The 18,987-nt window shown below is 33.0% G+C and overlaps 1 long non-coding RNA gene across 2 annotated transcripts; it reads left to right on the top strand.

Moving 5' to 3' along the window:
• Window positions 1–1,438: 1,438 nt before the first annotated feature.
• Window positions 1,439–18,877, top strand: LOC143073288 (uncharacterized). Of its 2 annotated transcripts, none has more exons than XR_012977469.1 (5): window positions 1,439–1,545; window positions 16,274–16,360; window positions 17,068–17,922; window positions 18,387–18,453; window positions 18,808–18,877. It is a non-coding gene; the product is annotated as an uncharacterized LOC143073288 (long non-coding RNA). The 2 variants fall into 2 exon arrangements; XR_012977470.1 differs by lacking the exon at window positions 1,439–1,545 and adding an exon at window positions 7,153–7,586.
• The last annotated feature ends 110 nt before the right edge of the window (window positions 18,878–18,987 follow it).

The raw sequence follows: 18,987 nt of genomic DNA on the forward strand, positions 1-18,987 counted from the left end.
CAGGGGAGGCAGTTGCCTCCCCTGCCTCATAGGTAGTTACGGCCCTGTCTACATTGGCTAGAGGTATAGGGGAAGGGTTGAGATCTCACAAAGAAATGTTTAACCCCGCCGCAGTTTGCGCATGTCCCTAGTCAGTAGCCTCTGGCCTTTCACGTTTTTTTTAAATTTAGTTCATTTATATGTTTTGAAGTTGAGCATAACGTCCATTTTCACTGAACCAGAGGCGGATTTAGAGGGGGCAGGGGACCGGCCCCCTTTCCTGGGTAAAATTTGGTTGGTTGTAGAGGGAATCACTGAAGCATGACCGGAGCGGGCCCCCTCTTAGACAGTCAGTTGGCACCCACTTATGAAAATGTCTGGCATAATCCGCCACTGTGAACCATTGTACATTTTTATTTAAGCTCCCTAAGGTGCCAGATTTTTTCGCTACGTTGGCCTTTGGCTGTTATCTGTTCTTTGGTCGGGTTGTTGTCTCTTTTAAATTTCCCCATTTCCATTCTCAATTTCAAAATGATTATATTCTTTCCCCTTGCCTTATAAAAAGTTTAACTATTTTTTTATCAGAAGACTCCAAGTTGCAGTATAATACCTCATAATAGGTTAGTAAAGTAAACTAATCGCAGGATGGAGCAACTAATTATAAAGTGCATATGTGCTTCACTCGATTTTTTATGATTCTGAATTTGATCGAAATCTAATGAAAAGTGGTAGTGAAAGAAAAAAATATAACCTTTTCAAGTTTAAGGTACTTCCACCTTTAAAAACTCGCACAAAAACAAAAACTGGTGTATTTATATGATCTATATTGTGAAGCACTGCTCTAATATTAATCTCGTGTTTTTATTAATTTTGTTTTTTTTCTGTAAAAAAGTAGACTTATAGGAGGACTCGGAAGCCCACGGCACCTCCTTTTGTGGGAAGAAATTAGGGAATCATTGATGCATGACTGGACTGGGCTCCCTCTTAGGCAGTCAGTGGACTTCCCGTATGAAAATTTCCCAATCCGCCACTTAATAAGCCAGGTCTTTCATTCTATTCTCCACTCATTTTTTTTAATCATTTGCTCATTATTTTTTATCTTTAAAACTATCATTAATTGATAACTGTATTTTGGACATTGCTCTTTTCTCAGTATGTTTTTTGCTCAAATCTTCCATTATTGCAGTTTTTCTGTACAAAAGGTATATCTTTATCCAATTCCTTAATTTTCCCAAATTTTCCTCAGTATTCCTTTATAATTTTCACAAATTTTCCAATTCTTTAATTTTCTCATATTTCCAATTCAGTTTATATTTAAGAACTCCTTATCCTCTATTCTTTATTATTTTTGCCAATTCATTGGATTATCTAAATTAGTGATTAATTATTCTCTATTCGGGAAACCCCCGTTTTTCACGGTTCATGGCACCACGTGCATCCTGTTTATTGTTGGCTACTATTGGCGGGATTTTCTATTTATAAGTGACAGTTCTCAACTCTTGCCGGCGTATCCATTTTGAACTGAAGGACTGTTCATAAATTTGTTTTGAAAGTTTCGTCTGAAAGGTAGGTTTTATTCTTTCTTTAAATTTATAAGTAAGATATGGCATAGTTTTGTTACCAGTATAGAATCAGTATAAATATCAAGTTTTAAATATTACACAATATCGTAATGTCAATTTCATTTTGGTGACCGACTGTCGAAAACTTTTTGTTATCAATTTATAAAAAAATACATTTGTGAATAAAGATAAGTTGAGAAAATGTCATCATTCAATATGTATAATGTTATTGTATTTAGTCTCTGGTTTAACCAAAGAATTTCTGAATTCTGTGGATTTCTCGTTCGAGTAGACCGAATATGCTCGTGTGAATAGATTTTGAAATAACATGGCATTGAATAGAAAGATGGTCACTACAGGGCTTTTCCGATATGTCTGCAAAACACTTTCCTAAGAGGGGTATCGGTTTGGCTGTTCAAGATGTACAAGCACCCAACCATTCAGCATGTTAGGAACCCTGTATGGTGATTATACCTGTATAGATCTGTATAGAGGGATAATCGTTCTTTAGTGGGATCCTTCTTTAGGCAGCAACCATTTGATTTTCGGGGGGGGGGGGGGGGGGCGGCGGCTATGGTTTTTTTTTGGAAAAAAAAGTTTGTTTCCAGTTTTTGGAGAAAAAAATAATTTGTTTTTGATTCTGAGAAAAAAAAATTGTTTGTTTCACCCTCAGCTGCCACTATATGTAATGCTAAAAGTGAAAGAAAAAAATTGTTTTCGACTTGTCGCGAAAAAAATAGATTGTTTAAAAAAATAGATTGTTTTTTGCCACAGGCGAAAAAAAAAGTTTGTACAGAAAAAAAAACCCATAGCCCCCCCCCAGAAAATCAAATGGTTGCTGCCTTAGAGGGATAAAATTATACCTCTATGGAGGGATGTTTTTGTTTACACTGAATTTAAAGCAAATTATGGCAGAATGGCATTTTCTAGTTATATTGGCCAGGGCCGTAACTAGGGATCGATTTCAGGGGAGGCAGGGGTTTCTGGTCGCCGATTGAGGCCCCAAGAGAAGGAGTTTGGGGGGGGGCAAAGCCCCCGCCGATTTTTTCCCCCTCAGTAAAATGGCTTAAATTGACCCGTTTTCCTTCGATTTCCTTACTTCAAGACTCATCAGTATTGCTTGAACCTGGAAGCAATTTTTATGCAAAAACAAACTGAGATTGCTATTCGGAGTGAGCCAAGGCTCCGTCTTGAAGGTCGTACTTTTAACTATAATTATTAACATTAAATACATTGTGACCGCCGATTTGATGACGAAAAAAAAACGTTTTCCTTCGATTTCCTTACTTTACGACTAATCAGTAATGCTTGAACTTAGGAGCAATTTGTTTTGCAAACAATTATTATCTGTATTTAAAGATATTTTTGTTAGAAATCAAACTAGTAAGTTAAAAAAGAAAACATATAAAGCAAGATTATAGAACGCAAGAATATTTTTTTTTATCGAGGACCTTGAATTTCAAAATCATAGTTTGAAAGCTGAACAGACATGTATAGAACTACAACGAATGGGAGTGTTTAACTACTAATTAAGGCATTGACCATAATGTTCTCGTATGGTCGGGAGACGTACTGTCTGACTAGACACGTTAAAACAATTATCCAACAGCTGATTCAGCTGGTAACGAATTTCCGATATCATAAAAGATTCACACAAGTCGATTTGAAAAGCTCACTAGAGCTTGTGTTTATGTAGTTTATTGAATATCGACTCCAAATAAAACTTTGAATCTTGACAATACAAAGGGAACTTCCTCTGATTAATTGAGCCCCTAAACATGGTAAATAAATGTGATTAGTTAACTTTTAATTAAAATTGCTGAAAGCAAACTTTAAGTTTCATATTGCGTTTTCGTATGACATAGGAAATACTGAATAACAGATGGATGGCCACACGAAAAAAAAAAATAAAAGAAATACTGAAATGGTTCACTTTCGATAAAAAATCCTGAAAATGACAAATATATATCACATATCATGATAAACTGTAAAAACTGTAAACGTGTGTTGTTAATAATACAAATTCAAGTTCTTCGTTTACATATTGTCAATATTTCATTTCAATTTTTTATTTCATTACTTCAAAAAATAAAATTGGTGTAGAAAATTCAGGGGAGGCAGTTTCCTCCCCTGCCTCATAGGTAGTTACGGCCCTGTTGGCTATAATCTCTAGCATTATATGCATCAACATATGCACTTTACTATAAATTGGGATAAAAAGTAAAATCACAAAAATACTGAACTCAGAGGAAAATCAATTTGGAAAGTCCATAATCACATGGCAAAATCAAATAACAAAACGCATCAAAAACGAATGGACAAGAACTGTCATATTCCTGACTTGGTACAGGCATTTTCAAATGTAGATGACCAGTTTTCTGCTAAAGTGACAAAACTTGCAATCTATTGTATACCTATCTGATCACCTGATCAACAACAAAAGGAATAGTTGACCTTTAAATTTCATGTAAAATCTAACAATAGAAATTCTGTTCAGTGAAACATAAGTGAGTAGAATTTACCTAATCACAGCTTTCAATCATGGTGAACAATAGATTGTATATTTAGTGGGTAAGCAGCAAACTAGACATGTGTATATTAAATTTAGTACATCAATTGGTGCATCAACTGTTGCAGGTTACTGCAATAACTGCAATAATATTAGAAAATGCCATTCTGCCCTATTTTGAAATAAATCCAGTCTAAACAAAAATACCCCCTATAGAGGGATAATTGTATCCCTCTATAGAAGGATTTTCCCTCTATACAGGTATAATCACCATAATTCCCAATCTGTTCAGTCAGAATGTCAACATTACATTTTATGCCTCATGTACATGTATATAGAGAGCTTTTCAATGCTCTGCACATGGACCCTTCTTGCTTCCTTACTTATGATATCCAGTTATCCATCAGAGTTTTGAACCACCCTATTTTTTGGGACGATCAATGCATTTAAATGGGAGTATATGGTTGGACCCCCTTTTCTCCATGGAAAGACCCCCTTTTAATAAAAGATCAACTCGACTGGATTCTCCCCTGAACTGCTGTGCATGCATAGGATAATTATACATAAATATTAACAAACCAATAGCGCAAAAAATATTATAAATACTAACATGAAATGTGGTCAAAAATATTTACATAACTACTAAGGTTTACTCCCAAGATTGGGAGGGTTACCTCAAAATTTTTTTGGAAGTGGTGTGCTAGACTTCAACTTTTGTCGCACAAAGCTAGACAAAAGATTTAGTGAGTGAGATAGTGATCCGGCAGCAACTGTGGCGTAAACTTACTTCTTAAAAGCTTATAATGCTTCATACTTTGTATATAGATGGCTTATGTTGGGAAGTTTCGGTCTGTCACATGTCCAATGTCCTTGACCTCATTTTAATGGTTCAATAACTACTTGAAGAAAAAGTTAAGATTTTTTGTAATGTTAATTTTTCTCTTATGAGTAATAAGAAAACTATTTGATCAGTGATATTGTTGACTTTTTTCAAAACTACCTTTACCCTTTTTATTGGGAAAATATGTGTCATTTTCATCAAATTGGGAAATTAAAAATAAACCATGAATTTGACTGAAACTTCAAATTACAGACCTATTTTCAAGAGTTAAACCCTGCTTTAAAATAAGACCCCAATTTGACAGTGATGATACATAAATAGACCCTCAAATGTGCACATATATAGTCATTTTAGGCATTGTTTAAATGAGTGTTTTTCAGTTTGTATTCATGCACAATTACTACTATGACTGTACTGTTTGGGAAAAAAGTTGCCTTTTTGGGAATAATATTAAGCCATTTTTTTTTTTTTAAATTGGGATTCTTCTCCAGGGGAAAAAGCCTTTATTCTCCACTAATTTAAGGCAAACAATATCACTGTTGATATCTGTGTACCTTACAAGGTCCTTGTGACAGTTTTCATATGACCTTGACCTCAAATCATGGACCCTGAACCAGGTTTCAAGTTTTGGTGGTTAAGCCCATATTTCCGATACTATGAACAAAAGGTCTAGTATATTTGGTATATGGAAGGACTGTTAGGTGTACATGTCCAACTTACAGATGTCTTCTGACCTTGACCTCATATCAATGGTTATATTTAAGTATTTGTGTTTTTGTCTGATTTTTATACGACCACAAAAAATTTTGCGTCGTATAATGCTATCATGTTGTCTGCATCGTCGTCGTCGTCACCTGAAGACACATTTAGTTTCCGGACAGTAACTTTAGTTTTAGTTAATGGATCTCTGAAATTTTACCGGAAGGTTCAATACCACTAAAGGAAGGTTGGGATTGATTTTGGGGGTTATAGTCCCAATAGTTTAGGAATAAGGGCCTAAAAAGGGGGCCCAAAATAAGCATTTTTGTTGTTTTCGAACAATTACTTGTGTCTAAGTGTATGAATCTCTCTGAAACTATACAAGTTTCCATACCATGAAGGATGGTTAGTATTGACTTTGGGGGGGGGGGGGGGGGGGGTGTTATGGCTCAAAATGTTAAGAATTAGGGGCACAAATGGTGAAGAACTGGTCAATGGACAATTAAGACAATTTAAAAGCAGTGAAAGGGAGGTAACTCAAAAACATTAAACATATAATGTTTGGTATGTTCGGATTTATCTCCCTGACACAACTTGTAAATCATATATAAATAAATGTCAGGTTTTGTACTAATTGCCAAATAAAGGGGGGTGCTAGTAGTTTTCAATTTTTTTCCCAAATTTCTCAAATTCCAAATGTTTGAAAAGTTTAAAGAAGAAATCTTTAATTGCACAATATTGCGTAATAGATTTGTATGATCTTGACATTTGTTTTATGTCAGAAACCCATAGTATGTCAAAAATTTGATCACAATCCAAATTCAGAGCTGTATCAAGCTTGAATTTTGTGTCCATACTTGCCCCAACTGTTCAGGCTTCGACTTCTGTGGTTGTATATATATAAAGCTGCGCCTTGCAGAGCACCTGGTCTTGTACTGGTACGCAATAGGTCTACTATATTTGGTGTATGGAAGGATTGTAAGGTGTTCATCTCTAGCTGCCAGCAGGGCTTTCCCTTGAAATTGAAGTAGAAGGCTTAATTAAAATTATTGGCGGCTGTAACATGCGTTCGGCGAAGCTTGGTGCCTTACGGCAGGGGGTCTGGCATAAATAGAGCAAAATCCTGCATTCTCGCAATCTCTTGGCACCTAATTTCATCTTTCAAATGACCATTTTTGGGATACGATTGCTTTAAAGCAATCTGTAGACTTATACCAGTGGCTCAGGACAATGCCCTCACGTCAAGCGTTTTATTCTAAACATTAAGGAACATCTCAGATTCTTATGATTGTCTTGCTTTAAAAGGGAAAAACAAACACAGGGATTGAACTTAAACAACTTTCCTATAATGTTCATAATCTTCATGTTTGATATTTCCCTTTACATGCGTGTTTTTAACAACACGGAAAATCAGAATTAAGCAGTATTTATATTTAGTGTTTTTATAAATTTAGAAACACGTCAGAGGGGAGTCCCCAGTTTTGATAAAAATTCGAGAGTTCTCTGAATTCCGATGAATCTATTTCTGTCATATAAGAAGTGGAGTTTTTCTTATATGTCACCGTTATGAAACTGATATTTGATATTGTACTTCCATAAAGAAATAGAGAACCATCTAGGTCGTTTAATAAAAATTCTTTTGTATGTCTGCTATTTAGGGTTATTGTTGTTGCATAATTTTAAATCATATGCATCATTTAAATTAAAATAAATGTATTCCACGTAACTACAACACCCCTTCAGTCGAAATGGAGTCTTCCATATTATCGTTTCGAGTTGTCTCCCTTCCGGAAGTAACTTCCGGCAATTCTGAATGTAAATACACTTCGAGAAAAATTAACTCCTCCTGTCGATAAGCATCGTATTATATTAAAAACGATCGCAATTGAAACAGAGGAATATGTACGGAAAGGAGTCATGACAACTGACCCAAAGGAAATTAAACATTTAAAGAGTTAGGAATGGGGTTCCTCCTAGAATTAACGTAGGAAAATAGGTGATAATTAAGATACGAAGTGAAGTACCTTCTCTCACTCTGAGTCTCAATGACTGCTGTGGAAAGTAAACTTGGAATTTATAGTACAAAAATAAAACACAATAGGCCTAAGTACATCGTTCATACACTTTATCCGGGATTGGCTATTTTGTAACTATTCATATTACGTAAATTACAGTTTACATGTGCAGTTGAATTAGTTTTGAAAATAATATTATCTAGCTACATGTATACATGTGTCAATAAAAACAATGGCAATCGTATCTCTCAGAGCATTCTGCTCTTTGATTTATGTATGAAATTAAAGAAATAAAAAAAAATCTCAAAGAAAGTTCATTTTTATATATGTTATTTTTTTTTTAATTTTTATTACCTTATGCTTAAAATTCATTTACTTTTAAAGGAAATTTATTTATATAATAATTCTGTTTGTTAGATATCTCATCGTTTTATTTTGCATAACTACGTGCATTTGTAAACAAATGACACCAACCCCCCCCCCCCCCCCCCCCCTTTTCTCCCTAAAGACTGTTACACGTATTTAAATCATACATTTCTCAAGCATTGACAGAAAATTGATATATCTTCTGATTTTCTCTTTTTAGCTCACCTGGCCCTTTCTCATCACTTGCAGTCCGGCGTCATCCGTCGTCGTTAACTTTTACAAAAATCTTCTCCTCTAAAACTATTGGGCCATATTTAACCAAACTTTGCCACAATCATCATTGGGGTATCTAGTTTAAAAAATGTGTCCGGTGACAAAAAGCGAGCCATAGGTATGCTGTTTCTGTCAACAATGTATTAGTTTGTGATTAGGTCTAGTTGTGGGGTTCGTGTTGTTTATTCTTTAGTTTTCTATGTTGTGTCATGTGTGCTGTTGTTTGTCTTTTTCATTTTTAGCCATGTCAGTTTGTTTTAGATTTATGAGTTTGACTGTCCCTTTGGTATCTTTCGTCCCTCTTTTATGGTGAATCACAAGTTGTAGGTCAATCATATTTGGTATGCAGTTGTATAAGCATTGGCATATCTCATTTCCATGGAGATTATTTGGCCCTGCCCCCACAGTTATGGTCTTTTGACTGAAACTTTTGCTTATTTTATATGTATTAGTTTGTGATGAGGTCAGTTTATGGGGAACCAGAAGTGGTAGGTCAATTATATTTGATATGCAGTTTATAAGCATTGGCATATTTCATTTTTTTTTTAAAAGTTTTGTAAGTTACATGTATCTATGGAACGCCACAGCTGTCTTATGTGGAACTCTGATATTACTTTATGTTGTTTTATTATTACTTAATGAGTCTTTACTTAATATGGTTTTGACATTACGTAATGATTTTTTAGACGGGACGTATTATGGTATACCGTTGTCCGTCCATCTGTCTGTCCGTCCGTCGTCCACACTTCGGACAATAACTCAAAAACACTTTCACCAATTTCCATGAAACTTAAGTGAATTGTTTATATCTATTGACGTAAGCTCCCTTTCGTTTTTTTTTTAATTTCAGATTTTAAGTTTTGGATTTATGGGGCTTTATTCATAAAAAAGGGGGGGATTTTCAACACTTCGGACAATAACTCAAAAAGGCTTTCACCAATGTCCATGAAACTTTGGTGAATTGTTTATATCTATTGATGTAAGCTCCCTTTCAATTTTTATAAATTTCAGATTTTAAGTTTTGGATTAATGGGGCTTTATTCATAAAAAAAGGGAGATTTTTAACACTTCGGACAATAACTCAAAAAGACTTTCACCAATGTCCATGAAACTTTGGTGAATTGTTTGTATCTATTGATGTCAGCTCACTTTCAATTTTTATAAATTTCAGATTTTAAGTTTTGGATTTATGGGGCTTTATTCATAAAAAAAGGGGGATTTTTAACACTTCGGACAATAACTCAAAAAGGCTTTCACCAATGTCCATGAAACTTTGGTGAATTGTTTGTATCTATTGATGTAACAAATAATACTTAATAAAATCTGATGAAAACATAAAATTTGTAAAATCTTTAGTTCAATTGAAAACATTAAATTTCTTGTAAAAAATAGGTTCCATGAAAGTCATACGTTTGTACTATTATTGAATGGTTGCAAGGATGAAAGCACATTAGCAGTCCCTGAGATACTAACTGTTCCCTGAGGCATATATCATTTTATGATAACATTTTTACTCATGATCTTTAGCTATGGATAAAAATCAAATACTGTTTTTGCATATAGGATGTTTTACTCTTGTTAAAATTGGTTGCAATTGAAATCACAAATGATACCTTAGCATTGCAGCTTTTTTTTAGAGTTTCGGTGGAAGGGTTGAGCGCAATAAAAAATGTTATAAAACATAGCTAGTCTACAATAGCACATAATAAGTGAACAAGTGACAACATGAAAATCCTAACATGTGACTAAATATTCCTTAAATGTTAAAGGGTGTCATTTTATGAAAAAATAAGGAAAACAAGTCTCCTAAACATTTATCAATATGATCATCTTGTGAATATTCTAAACAATAAAAAGGTAATAATCATTATCCACCATATTAAGCACCATTTGAACAACTTTTGCATACATCTTTGTATAATTTAGTATGGATTCCTTACTGTGTTCAACAGAATCTAACTATGAGCAATATACCCCAAGAAAATTACCTTCTTTCAAACTACTATAAAATTTGGAAATCAGCCATATAATTACTAAAACCCATAGTCATATATCACTTTCCTTATATTGCATTGAAGACTTCTATGTTATATGCCAATGTTAATGATATTTGTTTTTTATGCTAAATATTGAAAAGCTGAACTAGGTTTAATTATCAGTGTCACTGTAATCACTGTCCTCATCATCAGAAAAATCCTCATTTTCATTCTCAGAAGAGGCCTCCTCATCAATGAAATCTTTATCTTCATCATCAATGAAATCCTTACTTTCATCACCTACTTCCTCATTTAGATCATAACTTTCAGTAGAGTCACTTTCACCATCTTCACTTTCCCTGTTATCTTCTTGCTGCTTCTTATTGTCATTGTAGTCTTTTTTGCCATTTTTATACGCCCATCGTCAATGAAATCCTTACTTTCATCACCTACTTCCTCATTTAGATCATAACTTTCAGTAGAGTCACTTTCACCATCTTCACTTTCCCTGTTATCTTCTTGCTGCTCCTCATTGTCATTGTAGTCTTTTTTGCCATTTTTATACGCCCGTCGTCTTTCAAACAACGGGCGTATCATGCGCTAAAGCGCAACCCTTTATTAATATAAGTCAATATGGAATAGTCATGACTTAATGATATTTCGATATTACACGATATGGTTTCGTATAGTTTTGTCATTACTCTATGTGGTTTCACCATTATTTAATATGGTTGCGTCATTAGTCAAGTCATGTTATCAAGTAATGTTAAAACCACATAAACGTAATGTAGTTGTTTCATTACATGATGTGGTTTTGTTATTTCGTAATGATGATTTGTCTATTCTTGATATGGTTTTAACATTACGTTATGATGTTTCAGAAGGAGTTGGCCTCAAATGTCAGGTCTATTTGACGAAATATTTTGGACACTTTATACACTTAAATGTCTATTTCAGTTGATTCAATTAATTTATGTGAAGGATTTTAACTGATTCAGTCATTTAAAAAACACACTGATTCAAGCTTAAATATGAAAATTCTATCAAATATGCCAAAAAATGTAACTTTTCATATGGTTTTTGTCAAAAATGAAAGTGGCCGCATCTAATAAGTGTTCATCCTCAAACTTTATATATATTATGTATTATCATTAAATACAACTTATATTTCAATATTATGAATGAACACAAATGTGGCCACTTTCATTTAAGACGGAAACCGTCTAAAACTTAACTAAAATGCTAAAATTGTTAAGATTTCAGTAATTTAGAATGACTTAATGATGCTAGTACCCGATATATGTGCCTTGTATTGTCAAAAACAGCCCATATTTATGTAAAAGAAGCATTCTACTTTCCAATAAATAACTAAAAGCTTACATTTGAACAATTTGGTAAAACTGCTACATTTTGGGGCCAAAAAGGGGTCTTACAGGACCTACTCCTTTGACGATTTTACACTACTTGATGTGTTTGTTTTATTATTTGATATGGTCTTGTCATTCTTTGATGTGGTCCTGTCATTCTTTGATGTGGTTATCCCATTACTTGATGAGGTAAAACCACGTGACCAATTTGGAAAAACCTGTTTTATTTTTAGATAGATTTCCATGTTGTATGTGCCTTGAATGCGTGTGGCCATCCATCTAATTATTGTTCAAATTAAAGTTCGGGTTACTGTTTGAGTTAAACTTTGAGTTAGTTTAGGATTTCAAGTCATGCTTAGAATTAAAGTTCTAGTAAGCATTGAGTTTCCAGTTGACTTCGAGTTTGAGTCACATTTAAAGGCAGAGTTCTAGTTACAACTTTGAATTTGAGTCATTTTTTCAGGTAGAGTTTGAGTACGATTCGAATTTAAGTCTCATTTAGATTTATTAGATTTTGAGTTGAAATTCCAGCTATTTTATATGTCTTTTTGATCGAGTTCATAATTAAATTTTCTATCGCGGAACAAGGGCTTTTGCTCGGGCTTCCGAAAAGAGGGCTATGCGTACTAAATAAACAATATTCCAGTATACAAAACTCAACATAGGAGTTGAAATAAAGTTAGATGTGGTGTGATTGCCAATGAGAACTATCCACCATTGTTTAAATGCAGTGGATGTAAGAAATCATATATAGGCAACTGTACAGCCTTCAACACTCTGTATAGTCCGCTACAAAAAGCCACCATGCATTATGTGAAAAAAATCTATTTTTTAACAGATTTCAATATGTTGTTTGTTTAATGTGCTTTGGATTGGTATCGCCAAAATAATTCAAATTAAAGTTTGAGTTGTTGTTCAGAGTTATTTGGTATGAAAAAAAGGGAATGGCAGACAATTAAAAAAAAATAAAATCCAAAATATTTTCCGACATTATTGGGATATCCCTAAATCACTTGATCCTGTTATTTGATCCAAAGTTCTCAAAAAGAAGCAGCATACATGTGAACCTCCTGACGGGAGTATAATAATCCCGTTTTCAGGGGTCTCCTCCCGTCCTCCCGTTCAGGAGAAAAAACTCCTGTGTATGAAATATTTCATGAAATGAAAATTTTCGGACGCCATATTTGATCATTTTTTACTACTGTAGGTGTAAACTCCCTGTTTTAAATTTTACCTGTAAATCAAAGATGTATAATTATATGGCTTCACTTGACAGCTTGGGTGTCAAACATACTGGTAATCAACAATGTTTACCTCTGGCTTACTGGCGTTATTTAATAAAAACGTTGAGTATTGGAAATAATTGAAATACACTTTTGTTACTTCCCTTTTGGTTTATCCTGTTTTCAGTTATTTAGCTTTTAAAAATGTAAATTGTAAAAAGACTATAAATGATTAATATTTTAATCAAATAATCATAAAAGGATGGTAATTAAATGAATTTAAATGTTTTGGGACAAATAAAAAAATATAAATTTATTAATTATTTTAGCAATCTAGACTTCCTTTCAAGGATTAAATTGAAGTTTATATGATAAATCAGTCTGTTAAATATTAGATTGGAATATACAACATGTACATTTTTATTTCCTATTAAATCCTTGGGATTGAGAATTGTAGATGTCAATATATATAAGATTTTATTGTTTCAGCTAGAGTTAGCAAACATTTACACTGTTTAAGTCTTTTTAAGTTTTCTAGAAATATGACTTTCATAATGCTTAAAAGCCATGCAGTACTATTGTTTTTTTAATTAATTTATGATGTTACAAATATACATGTAGAGCATATTTCTTTCTTATTTGTCTATACAGTTACCAATGATAAGGAGACGGAGTCATGAATACAAATCTATACAGATAAGATAAATAAATATAATGATTTATTTGCAAGCAGTGAACAATCATTTATCAAAAACAAAACAAAACAAGAGGCAGATTCTTAATATTTTATTTCATTCAAATAGAAAGGGAATAAGGGTACTATAAACATATTACAATTTGATGGAAATTTGAAGAAAAAACACAATTACTACATCATACGGTTACATTTACGAAAAAATTTATGTCGATAAAAAACTCCTGATCTGAGTCCTAATCTCCTGATCTGAGTTTCACAGTCCATCACATGTATGAAGCAGTATTATAATAAATTTCTATAATAGTCCAGGGAACACTGTGTCTCGCCTGATATTGCTGCTTTCAGTGTAAAAGCGTAATGTTGATCGGCTGTACATTCATCGGTAAAAAAAAATAAAAAAAATGTTTTTCTGTAGATGCTTTTTCTTGTTTAAAACACTTCATGGAGGTAATAAATTTATATTGTCAAAACAGTTTAATTCCGTTTTATCTAACTAAAACAAAACTGTATGGTTTTCAACAATGATTAAAACTCATACCCAATAGTAAGCAATAAAAGGTCCAGAAATGACACCATTTTCGACGACGTTGTTGTGTCTCACTGCTGCTACATTGATGTCCCAGGCACAACACAAATCAAAAGACTAATACTTTTTTTTAACAAATGAGACACTTTAAATCAACTCACACTTAAGTCACAGGCAAATCGGGGAGGGGGCTCAGACTAAGCGACAAAGCATCAATACTGTAAAATTTTTATAATACTATATGCCATAGGTCAACTATATTTGGTGTATGGAAATATTTTAGTCGCCCAGGTTTTATTTGACCTTGACCTCATTTTCACGGTTCATTGCACAGCAGTGTTAAGTTAATGTGTTTTGGTCTATTTTTCTTAAACTATAAGTAATTGGTCAACTATATATGTTGTATAGAAGCATTGTTAGCTGTACATGTCTGCCTGGCATGGTTCATCTGACCTTGACCTCATTTTCAAGGTTCATTGGTCTTTGTTTAGTTATCTTGGTTAATGTTAATTTTATGTGACAGTTGGAATAAAGCTTAGTTTTATACTTAGGACTATCAACATAATATCAATGATTAGTATAGAAGGCGAGACATTTCAGTGTGTGCACTCTTGTTGTAAAATAGGATGTAAGTTTTTTCATTTGATTTTTTTTTCACATAGTGCATGGTGGTCTGCCTCAGAAGGAATAAAATTACATTGGAAGAAAAATGAATAAGTGAAAAATGTGATTAGAAAAAAATAATCATTGAATAGTATAATATTACTAATATTATCAAAATTTGGTAAAATGGTACAGTCAAAATAGTATCCTATGTATAGGGCTTTCAACTTTAACAAAATTGCCAAATTTGTCCTATTAGAATCGAAATAATTCATGGCAGCCATAAGATTTGTTTTCATTTAACCATGGGTTGGGCATTTATATATTCATATTTTACCTCTGGCTAACACATAATGCTCAGGGTAAAATAATTGAATATAAATGCCCAACCCATGGTTTAATAAATGTAAACAAATATACGGCTGCCATGAATTATATAATGACGAGTGACAATGAAAGAATTAACTCAAGTTATTGATAAATTTTCATGTTAACTTTTTAGCTCACCTGGCCCAAAAGGTTTTTCTCAACACTTGGAGTCGATCGTCGTTAACTTTTACAAAAATCTTTTCCTCTGAAACTACTTGGCCAAATTTAACCAAACTTGGCCACAATTATCATTAGGGTATCTTGTTTAAAAAATGTGTCTGGTGCCCCGGCCAACCAACCAAGATGGCCGCCATGGCTAAAAATAGAATATAGGGGTAAAATTCAGTTTTTGGCTTATAACTCAAAAACCAAAGCATTTAGAGCAATCTGACATGAGGTAAAATTGTTTATCAGGTCAAGATCTATCTGCCCTGAAATTTTCAGATGAATCGGACAACCCTTTGTTGGGTTGCTGCCCCTGAATTGGTAATTTTAAGGAAATTTTGCTGTTTTTGGTTATTATCTTGAATATAATTAATAATAGAGATAAACTGTAGACAGCAATAATGTTCAGCAAAGTAAGATTTACAAATAAGTGAACATGACCGAAATGGTCAATTGACCCCCTAAGGAGTTATTGTCCTTAATATAGTAAATTTTTAACTATTTTCATAAAATTTGTAAATTTTTATTAACATTTTCCACTGAAACTACTGGGCCAAGTTCATTATAGATAGAGATAATTGTAAGCAGCAAGATTGTTTAGTAAAGTAAGATGTACAAACACATCACCATCACCAAAACACAATTTTGCCATGCATCCATCTGCTTCCTTTGTTTAATATTCACATAGACCAAGGTGAGCGACACAGGCTCTTTAGAGCCTCTAGTTTTTGTGCTGTTCTTCCACCAATTTTCGTTGCAAACACAGACCAGGGGCATCCAAAGACACATTCTGCATAAGACTGCATAAGATGATTGCAGCTTGTGCTTGTCGAAGAATGAACTCAACTTGTCCAAGGCAATCAGACCAACCTTCAATTTTATATTCCTTGTTACTGAGTTTGGAAATAATCTGCAGCTTTTGAAATTTTTATATCAGAATAAGACCTTGTAAGCTTGGAGGTCATGCAACCTTCACTAAATGCATGTTTACATTGAAATGTAGTAAGGTGTTAAGTCATGTTGTTCATCCTGAAGTAGGTCATTGAAATAAGTTAAACTTGCATGTTTTACTACATTGACTTATGTTGTTCATCTCATTCCAGTTCTTGAATACGATATGAACTTTACCTGTAGTCACCTTACTTGGAATTGTGATGCATTGTGGAGAGCCAGACTATGGTTGCCCTTAGGTATAGTCTGCTTTTTATTTATGATAAATGAATTGAAAAATCTTATTATTTTTTACACCAAATGCTAAGTAGGTTTTAACCAATTAGTCAGTCATTTCTTTTCCTTGAGCTGTTTCCTTGAGCTGACTCCAAATCTTTAATTAGTTTTCAATATTAAACAGATAAAACTATGCAATAAGCTATTGATCTTCAATTGGGGGACATTGGTATGTGAGCTTTCTAAAGATTCTATAATAATTAGTTAAACCTAAGCCAGAGCAGTTATTTTGTTTGGTATATATGTGAGCTAACATGTTTATTCAAAAAGGAAAGATGACTTCATATCACAAGATACTTAAATAATGGTAATAACTGAAGAAAATCCTTCAGTATTTCAAGTTCATAATCACAATGAATAGAAAAATGTTTTTGAAAAGACGAAATTATTTTTTAAAAGTGAATGGTCTAGTCCAAAGTCAGCCAACTTGAATTTTCATGATTTGGTTTTGCATAAAATAACAAAATTTCCTTAGATAGATTAGAAATAGGTTAATTATGTTGTTTTAAAGGAGATGTCCATTATAAAGCATTTAAAAACTAGTTAGAATTATTCTTAATTATATTTATTCAGGTATTTAAGATCATTATTTCAATGAGCTAATTTATGTGTATGCCTTCTCTTAATCTTGTTCCTTTGTACAAAATTTTGATGACCATCTTTTTTTCAGCATTTCGTTAAAATGATAACATCAATTAAAGAAATTAAAAACTTTTTCAAAATAACATTTACCAGAGCCATGCTTACATCAATTAAAGATAACTTTCTCATTTTCAAAAACTGGTTTTGATGTTGGATGCCATTTCTTTAACAAAACATTGTAACAGCATGGATCCCTCCCTATAAGCACACTAACATTTAAGTGTATCCTAGGTCATTGACCATATTTTAAAATGAAATATAATTAACTAACTTGTGAAGAAAATTTTGATTGAAAATAATTTTACTCATCTATACTCTGTATATTGCACAAACACTGCACCTGGACTGGAGACACAACTGGACTGAAGACACAAACACTGCACCTGAACTGAAGACTCTAGACAAAATATCCAAGTTGAATGGAACTAGGGACCATTGAAACTAGCTCTTTCAAAAAACATATTCATTATTGACCTCTTTATTGATGTGATATGATGAAATCATGTTTTTGATTATAGAATTGATTAATGTTCATGCATTAAAACATTGGATTGACTTGACTCAAGACTTAGAGTTTCTCCAGAGTATAAATGATTTTGCTCATTAAAGGGTATAGAAAAATTCATTTTGATATTTACCAATTTCTTTAATTTGATAGCAAGGCTATAATGGTTGATGCACCAAAATAGATTTTCATAATTGGCTATTTTTCCACAAATTTAAAAAATCAAAAACAATTTGAAATTGAAACAGCAGATAGTGTCTTTTCAAGCTGATATTGATTTATAGCTTTTGTTAAAAAGACAGCCTTTTCTTTAATATATGTTGCCCTCCTAGACGGAAGAAGATGGATTCATGGCAAAAAGAATTAAAGAGTCGACCTGTATGTATTTGTTCATTACAGTTTATCTGAAAACTATGTTCATGTTTGTAAGGCAATACAATCAGTTTTATCTGAACAGTTTGACAAAAAGATGCCTCATGTTAAAATCTAAAAGCATATCTCTGCTGAGAGCAAACTTAAGATTTTGATATATCATTGATGAATTTAATGGGTGCTTCATGTTAAAATGGGACTTGTAAATAAACTCATCATAGATACCTGGATTAAAATTTAATATTTACGCCAGACGCATGTTTCGTCTACAAAAGACTCATCAGTGATGCTCAAATCAAAAAATGTTAAAAGCAGTCCTCTGCAATGAGCAAGCGTTAGGTTTTAATGTAGCATTGACACGCTAATTCAAAGATTAAATTCTGAAAACTTGAAACAGCAAATAGCTTCTAACTTGAATCAGCAAATAGCCTCTATTTAAAGGAAATGTTAATTGATAGTTTTTGTTACAGATACAGCATCTAGTATATGTTGCCCTCCGCCACAGATGAAGACTCATGAGTATAGGACTGGCCACATGTAAGTACATTACAGTTTTCTTAAGTTTATGTTTATATTTGATAGGCAATGGAATTAGTTTTTTTCCTGAACAATTTGACAAAAAGATGCTTCATGTTAAAATGGGACTTGTAAATAAACTCAACATAGATACCTGAATTAAAATTTAATATTTACGCCAGACACATGTTTCGTCTACAAAAGACTCATCAGTGACGCTCAAATCAAAAAATGTTAAAAGTAGTCTTCTGCAAAGAGCAAGCTTTAGGTTTTAATGTAACGTTGACACGCTAATTCAAAGATTAAATTCTGAAAACTTGAATCAGCAAATAGCCTCTATTTAAAGGAGATGTTAATTGATAGTTTTTGTTACAGATACAGCATCTAGTATATGTTGCCCTCCGCCACAGATGAAGACTCATGAGTATAGGACTGGCCACATGTAAGTACATTACAGTTTGCTTAAGTTTATGTTTATATTTGATAGGCAATGGAATTAGTTTTTTTCCTCAACAATTTGACAAAAAGATGCTTCATGTTAAAATGGGACTTGTA

Source organism: Mytilus galloprovincialis, chromosome 4, assembly GCF_965363235.1.
Source record: "Mytilus galloprovincialis chromosome 4, xbMytGall1.hap1.1, whole genome shotgun sequence".
Lineage (NCBI taxonomy): Eukaryota > Metazoa > Mollusca > Bivalvia > Mytilida > Mytilidae > Mytilus > Mytilus galloprovincialis.